We start from the raw sequence: 8,392 nt of genomic DNA on the forward strand, positions 1-8,392 counted from the left end.
TGGAAAGTTAAAATATATATTTATGTCTATTGATACTTACTCCCATGCCTGCTGGGCCACTGCTCACTCTGGTGAAAAGGCCAAGCATGCTGAAAGCCATTTCTTACAATGTTTTGCCATTTTAGGCTTGCCTCAATAGATCAAAACAGATAATGGGCCCTGTTTTACAAGTAAATCATTTCAAGAATTCTTCAACAATTGGCATACTAAACACACCACGGGGATCCCATATAATCCGAAAGGGCAAGCCATAATTCAAAGACATAATAAAACTTTAAAAGATCAACTAATAAAACAAAAAAAGGGGAAATAACCCCCATGATCAATTAATAATAGCAATGATTACATTAAATATTTTAAATTTTTCAAAAAATCAACCCTTAACTGCCTTCCAACAACACTGGGCTAATCAAGTGCCTTACCTTAAGATTGAAATCCAATGGAAAGATCCATTTACTGGATGCTGGCATGGTCCTTGACCTGCTCATAAGTGCTGGCAGAGATTTTGGATCTGTGTTCCCAATTGGAGAACCAAACCCTATCTGGGTGCCCGCCAGTAACTTCAAATACCATCAACCAGAACAATATAATTCACCCAAGAGCACACCCTCTTGAGGTATAATATTCCTTCTTTTGGACTCTCTGCTTCATTGTTACTGGACTTCTTATCATCTCTCTTCTAATGTTCATCCTAGGAATCACATTTTTGGATGTTTACCACAAGTATTCTAATCACTCTGAGAGCCCCTAATTAATTATGAGATCCCTACTCCAATTCACAGTCTTTATGATTATTCAAGGGATCCTCCTAAGAACTTCCCGCTTCTACTCCTTTAGAAATCCACGCCAAAATTGCGCCATTGTTTCTCACCTTGCACTGAGGTGTTATACCTCAAGAATATCTTGCTCACCATCTCAGTGGATCCCCCACGGTAAGTAGTGGCCATAATGGTTGCTACCTCTGGCTATGGGGTCAAAATAGGGGATAGTGCCTGCTGGAAAAAATCCGCACCCCTACCTAGCAAAACTTTGGGGCCCCTGCCCTGTCCTAAGGCATGTACAACGACCTATAATTCCATGTCGGCCTACTGCTATGGAGACGCCTCTCAATGTAAAAACAATGGGGGGCAAATTCTGTGGACCAGCCAGTCCAAAGGGTCTCAAAGTGGCATTGGACTTTCATGCCCTGTGGAACAGCTTAAGGACATGTGCTGGAACCTCCTGCCTCCCCTGGGGCAAAGTGATGGAGGCAGGGTACAAGATTGGGCATGAGATAAACAAATTGAAAGGACTATACAAAAGTTAGCAGAATCAAGCCCTAGGTTCCCTGTTTATCACCCCTTAGCCTTACTGGAGCTGAGGGGAGAGCTCAACCTTCAACCTTGATCTTGAAACTCAGGCCATCTTGCAGGCTATGTTTCAGCTTTTAAATTTCACCAACCCCCCTCTTGCAGAAGACTGCTGGTTTTGTTTTTGCAATGGACCCCTTAGGGTCACGGGTCTTCTGCTAACTCCTAATGAAACCATAACCTTCTCCTCCAGTTGTCCTATACTGCCCCCCTATGGTGAAATATACATACCCCCTTTTGGCTCCCCCAATGTGACCTGTTTTCTTCCTAGCTCAACCTCTAATTAAACTGAGGCCATGGGGTCTTTGAACCCTAATATATGCGGGAAAAACATCGCTATTCCCACTGCAAATACACCCCTAGGCGCCCCAAATGGTATGGTCTTTTATTGTGGAAGACCAGCATCCTATGTGCTCCCTGGTAACTGGACAGGAATATGTGCTCTTGCCCTCTTATTCCCAGAGGTCACAATCCTCCCAAATAATCAGTCCCTACCCATACCATCTGTGGAGCACTCCCACCCACCAGCAAAAAGGGCAATACTAGGGATAGGAGTGGCCATAGGAGTAGGGACAGGAATTTCAGGCATAAGCATGTCGCTCACTCTCTATAATAAGCTTTCTCAACAGATAATTGACGATATGCAATATGTTGCCAGTACCATCTTAGATCCATAGGCTCAACTTGATTCCTTGGCCACTGTCGTCCTGCAAAATCATTGTGGTTGGATCTGCTAATGGTGAAGGAAGGAGGGCTTTTCCTGTTCCTTGGTGAAGAGTGCTGTTCCTACGCCGACCACTCTGGCACTGTACAAGCTAAAATCAAAAACCTACAAGAAGATCTGGAATGTCATAGGAGTGAGCTCCACTCTAATTTCCTCTGGACTGGGTTATACGGGTGGCTCCCCTACCTCCTTCTGCTTAGGGGACCACTAATCACCATTATCCTTGTGTTCACCTTTGGGCTTTGTGTAATCAATAAGCTTATCCATTTCCTGAAAGCTAGGCTAAGTCTGTGCAGCTCATTGTGGTCTGACAGCATTATACCACCCTTCATAATGATGATTGGGAGCCCTATAGGATCATGGATCACTCGTATCAGGACACTGGAGTCTAAGTGTCTCTCCCTTAAGCCCTGCTTCTCCTGAGGGGCCTGCCTGAAGTGCTAAGGTGGTAGTCAATGACGCGTAAGATCCTCAGAGGAGGACAACCTAAGACAGGCACACCTTCAAGTAAGGCAGACTCCCAAACTGCTAGGTTGATGTTCCATGACGGGTAAGACCCTCCCAGGGGCAACCTAAGACAGACACACCCTTAATATAAAACAAAAAAGGGGGAAATGTTGGGACTAATGACACGTTAACTAACTCAGGCTGACTCCTTACTCCCTGGCGAGTGAGCAAGATCAAGGCCTCAAAGGCGGTTTCAGTAGTTAATGATGATAAATTGAACCACTGTCAGGGATTGGTTAACAACAGTTCCGCGAACGTGATTGTAAGGAATCCGGCCTCCCAACCACCTGTCAATTTGTGTTCTTCCCGCTTCTCATGTTACAGGAATTTCCGGCTTACGTTGCCGTAATCTTCCTGCCTCCCACATTACGTTCTAATATGTCATTGGTCCATCAGTCAGTCTGTAATAATTCTCCTCCACGATTGGTTCCTCCCAGCCCGTGAAATTCCAATATCTGAGAAGAAACCATGCGCCATGTTCTTCTTTTCCTTCTTTCCTTTTCCCCTAGCGTACGTGAATTGTCAGCATAAAATAAAAGTTCCTCGTGTGAGACCTGTGTCTGCGGAGCATTTTTCTGGGAGCTATCCGAACTATAACTGCCCCTAACAGTGATCAGCTCACGCTTGCCATATAGTCCTATGGGACTCTCGCCTGCGTGGACACCCCCGCATCCCCCCCAGTGCCTTGCTGACCTTAAAGCTGATTGGTTCCCGCCTAGCCTCCACCCTACATAAAAGCTGTGTGACTTCCTCAATAAACGAGTTCCTGCTGTGACTGGTCTCCCTGACGCGTCTGATTGTCCTCCACCTGGAGGGCTGGGTACCGTCGGTCAGTCGGCCCTACCTTTCCCAGTCTGGCCTTGTTGGGGAGTGCTCCCTTCCCTTGTCGCTGGTTGAGAAGAGCAAGAGGGCTAAAGACCCCAACAGATAGTCATCTAGCAGATTTGTTGTAGTAAGCAGGATGATAGAGTTCGCACAAGGAACTGACGGCCAGCTGCATTTTCAGGAATTTAAGGCACTCTCCAGCTGATTGATAGTCAGCAAAAAGCTGAAGAACTAGTTCTTTTAGCCACATGCACAGAACAACAACAAAAACCAAACAAATAACAAACAACAAACAGAAACAGGAAAAGAAGAGGAAAGAAAAAGTGAAGAAAAGAAGAGGAAAAAAAATTTGTCAATAATCTGAATGAGTTTAGAAGCATATTCCTTCTCAGGTAAGCCTCCAGAGTAGAATGCAGACTGAGTGACACCTTAATTACATCTTTGTAGATCCTCAATAGAGGCATAGACTCTTGATTCACAGAACTTCTGGATATGTTTCAATATCTGTATCTAGATTTTCCTTGAATTTAATATTTTATTTTGATTATGATTTACCTTGCTGATTCTTTGGAGGGAAACGAGAATCAACACTGACCATATAATCTCTAAATGCACTTATAAATCTTACATTTGATATATTATCACTTTATTTTCTATTATTTATATTTATTTCATTATGTAACACAAGCCTTCCTGAAACTACATAACAGAAATTATAGTATGATTGAAGTACATATTTCTATGTGCATGGGTTCGTCCTTTCACTGTGCTAATTATTAGTTACATCACAAAAATTGCTAATTCCAAGGGAGTTAAAAAGAATAAAAAGCCCTACATGTATTTTTTTCCTACATCACATCCAGAAACAGATCAATTTTGACTCTTTGAACTACTAATATTTAATTCAAGCTTTTTGATATCAGCAGAAGGCAATATTCATAAATAATAAATTGAATACAAAAGCTTCTAGAATAGAACAATACGAGTATATATGACTCCTTTTCTTCTGGACTTTTAATGAATTTGTGCTAAAGCTCTATTTTGTTCTTTAAAAAAAAGTTCATACTGAAATAATTTTACAGCTTCATAAAGAAATCTGTGATTTATCTTAAGTAATTTTAATTCCTAACAATTCTAATTTTTTTAAAAATGTTCAACAAGTGTAAAAAAAATCTAAAAAGAAAAACAAACTTACACTTAGTGCCACATCAAAATAATTTTGTATCTCATATTAAATTTTGTTTGTCCTTTGGATTTCTTTCCTTTCAGGAATTAATTGCTAACCCATATTTTGGTTGTTGTGTGTTAGCATTCACATATCAGAGAGAACATTCGAACTTTGGTTTTGGGGGTTAACTTGTTTCGTTTAGCATTAACAGTCTTCAGATCCATCGTTTACTGGCAAATTTTAATTTAAATAAAGCTTTTAAAAAATAGCTCTTTCAATTTTTAAATTTTTCATTTCCTTGTCATTTTTATGTTACAGTATGAACATGTAATAATACTTGTATAACTGTAGATACCATAGAAATATTTCTTTATATTATTACTGTTGATTATTTTTTCTTTTGTTGGTACTGGAGACTGAACCCAAGAGTGCTTTATTCACAGAACTACATTTCTAGCTCTTTTTTTTTTTTTTTTTAATATTAGATGGGATCTCACCAAGTTGCTGAAGCTGGTCTCAAATTTGTAATCCTCCTGCCTCAGTTTCCCAAGTTCTGAGATTACAGGCACATGCCTTTGTACCTGGCAGATTCCTGTCATTGAAATGAGGATACTTTTTTCTCTTACTCTGTATAAAGCCAGTAAAACATCCAGGGCATCTCTGTAAAACCTCTGAGCATCCACATGAATTAGTTTTAAAATAAAAAAAAAAAAAAAACAACTTTCCCTTCACTATACATACATTCTTAAAATTATTACAGAGGGATTTAAAATTGTCTTTAAGAACTGATCATGTCATAGAAACTTAAGATTTAATGCAATTAATACAATGAATTACTTCATTTTTTTCCCACCATCAATATTTATTGAGCATTTATATTCTACTAGGCACAATAGAACATACAGAAAACATTGTCCCTGCTCTTGAGGAGCTTACATTCTAATAGGGGGAACAATACAAGTCTTTTAAAATGGCACTTTTGTTTGGTGTTTTCTGTAAAGTACTGAGGAAATATTCTGTAGGGTGAGCTTTGGGTACAACTTAGCCCCATCATTTAAAGAGAGGAAGAGGAAGGATTTTAAAGGCAGACAATAACGGACCATTCAGGATGGGTAGGGTTTACAAGGAGTAAACACAATCTCAACTAAGGAGAGATGTGCTGCAGCAAAGAAGATGTAGGAAATGGTGGGATTTGAGCAAAGGAAGCAGGGTGGGTATCTTAGACATTGAGTGGAGCCAGAAAGATCATGTGGCCTTTTCCCAAGTACACCACCACCAAATAAGTGTGGTTATTGACAAGAGGGAAGACTAAAAAAGGAAGGTAATCTTGTGCACATGACAAATAGAATAAAGAATCAAAATTGAAGGCAGTCCATAGAATATCAATAATTCTTAAAAACCAAAATGATTTGGAAGCATAAATTTACTGTTAATGCTACCCAGTGACATGATAGGCCAAGAACCTTATGGTTTCCTAAGTTAGAAAATGCTGTATACCAAAATTTTGAATGGAACACAATACTTTTTTTCCAGTCAATCTCACCCTTCCCCAGAACATTTTTTTTTTGGGGGGGAGGGAGAAAAAGGAATATGGGATATGGTTGAGATAGGTAGTTATATTAGTAGTATTTTGTTGTTATAAACTGCATTTAAACTTGGTAAAAGTCCATTAGCTGCCAAAAGGGAATTAAGGAATACATTTCTAAAAATGTACAATTTCCCTTAGAGAAGTTTCAAAACCAAAGACTAATTTACATGAAAAACTGTAGAGAAAGTAGTTGAGAAGTTCATTCATAAAACTTTTATTTAACTTACATGAATTTAAGACATGGGTTCTTAACAATTATGCTTGGATTGTTCATGAAAATTTCATAAGACATTATAAAAAGCTAGTCATCATCTCAAGTTATTTTTGTTAACCATTTTTACAGCACATGAATGTTAGGCAAGTATCAAAAAAGAAATCACAAAAGCAAAAGCGCCTAAAAAAAGTTAAATATGTGGGTTTTGTTTTGTTTACTGCTGTGCTTGATATATATAAGTCATGGATACCAAGCAATTCATTTCTACTGAATCTTTACTTTTACATTTATTCTTAGGTTGCCTAAAACATTTAAATACAAATAAAATGTATAGCAAAAATAATGAAAGCAAACACCAGGTAACTTTTCAAATAATGAAATATGAACTGTTTCTGCCCTTATTCAGAGTAAATTGGGTTACAACTTTGTCTAAAGGAGTACTTCTGCAGCTGTAGTAAAAGCTGTACACACTGAGATTGACTAATCCACAGAAATGCATGATTCACACATGTAGGATCCGTGGAATATCTGTTTCTTCTACAACCTTGTAAGTGCTCCAAGCCTTAAAGTATCCACAATAACTATACCTGTGACTGCAACCCATGATCCCTTTTATTCTCCACCAGGACACACCATTATGTAGGCAGTTTTCTTTGCTTAGACATTGAAGCAACCTTAACACTGACCCTTGTGAAACCACAATGTATCTAAAGTACTATACCAAACATTTATAACCTGCTTAAAAATTCCACATCCCCATATTGGCAACCTCAAGATGAAAACAGAGAACTCCCTAAATGTTAACTGATTCTACTTCCCTAATATTAAACATAAAAAACCACATAGTAAATACAGAAATTCAAATAGAAATAAAATAACCTGTCATAAATCATAACAAAAAAACTATTTGTGGGACAGCATGGATGACAAGTGGTCTACTCTTTAAATTTTAGAATGAGGCAGACAAAAGTTGGAAGACCGTTTAATTTTCCCTTCTCCTGCTTCAGCTTCATCTCCTTGGGTATCTGATGTTCACAATGTCAAGCTGTCTCTCAGCATTGCATTATTAGCATGCTGGTTTTGTACAATTTTTCACTTAGTCTACCAAGTTCAAAAACTGTCTTTGCAAGAAAAAAGGCTTCCTCTGGGGAGTGCAGAATCTCATAATAGAACACAGAGAAGTCAAGGGACAGACCAAATCTGATAGGGTGTGTTGACTACATTTCCTATTTGCTGATTTCAAAAGCTTCTTGGTATGCTTGTTGTGACTGATCCACAGTCACTTTCTTATCACCAGCAGCAACCTCAGTCAAGTAAAGTTAATAATCTCCTTTCATTTTCAAGTAGAAGACTTTGCTCTCTCCTTGTGAAGTGTTGTAAATCAAGAATTTTTCCAAAAGAAACAGTACATTATTGCAGATATCTCTTAGATCAGTCTCAATTTTCTCTCTGTATTCTTGAGTCATCTGCTGATTTTTCTCAGTAGCTTCCCTCTTTTGCTCAATACTTAAGACAACCCTCCAAGATGATCTGCTGGTTCCTACAACATTTTTATAAGTAACTGAGGAAGGATTCCTTTTCTCATTAGACAATTCATTTCTTTGGTTAGTTATAGACTTCATGCAGGCTGCCATGTAATCATATCCCTCAACCTGTTTGAACAGTTTGACCTTAGGCACTACCTCATTTTTATCCATGACTAGATGTTCTGTGTCTAGAATGGGTCATGGCAGATGGACGGAAGCTCAGCAGTCTCTGAGCTGTGGTGGCAGCTTATTATTTATTGAAATAATAAGGATACTATTGTAGTAAATATCTGTCCCTTGATATCACTGCTCACCCAATGAATTTCTTTATAATTATAGCATTCACACCAAGAGTTTTTGAGTAACCAGCAACACCATAGTTTGGTTTTAAAATTTACTTTTTTCATTTGGAAGATTGGTTGGAAATAGACTATTTGATCATAAAATTTAACACTTATTAATATTTCCAAGAGTATAATTTCAGATATATA

The 8,392-nt window shown here is 38.5% G+C and overlaps 1 pseudogene; it reads right to left on the reverse strand.

Annotated features, from left to right (window-relative positions):
• Positions 1-7,317: 7,317 nt before the first annotated feature.
• Positions 7,318-8,072, reverse strand: LOC124994175 (14-3-3 protein zeta/delta-like; annotated as a pseudogene).
• Positions 8,073-8,392: the final 320 nt, after the last annotated feature.

This window comes from Sciurus carolinensis, chromosome 10, assembly GCF_902686445.1.
Source record: "Sciurus carolinensis chromosome 10, mSciCar1.2, whole genome shotgun sequence".
Lineage (NCBI taxonomy): Eukaryota > Metazoa > Chordata > Mammalia > Rodentia > Sciuridae > Sciurus > Sciurus carolinensis.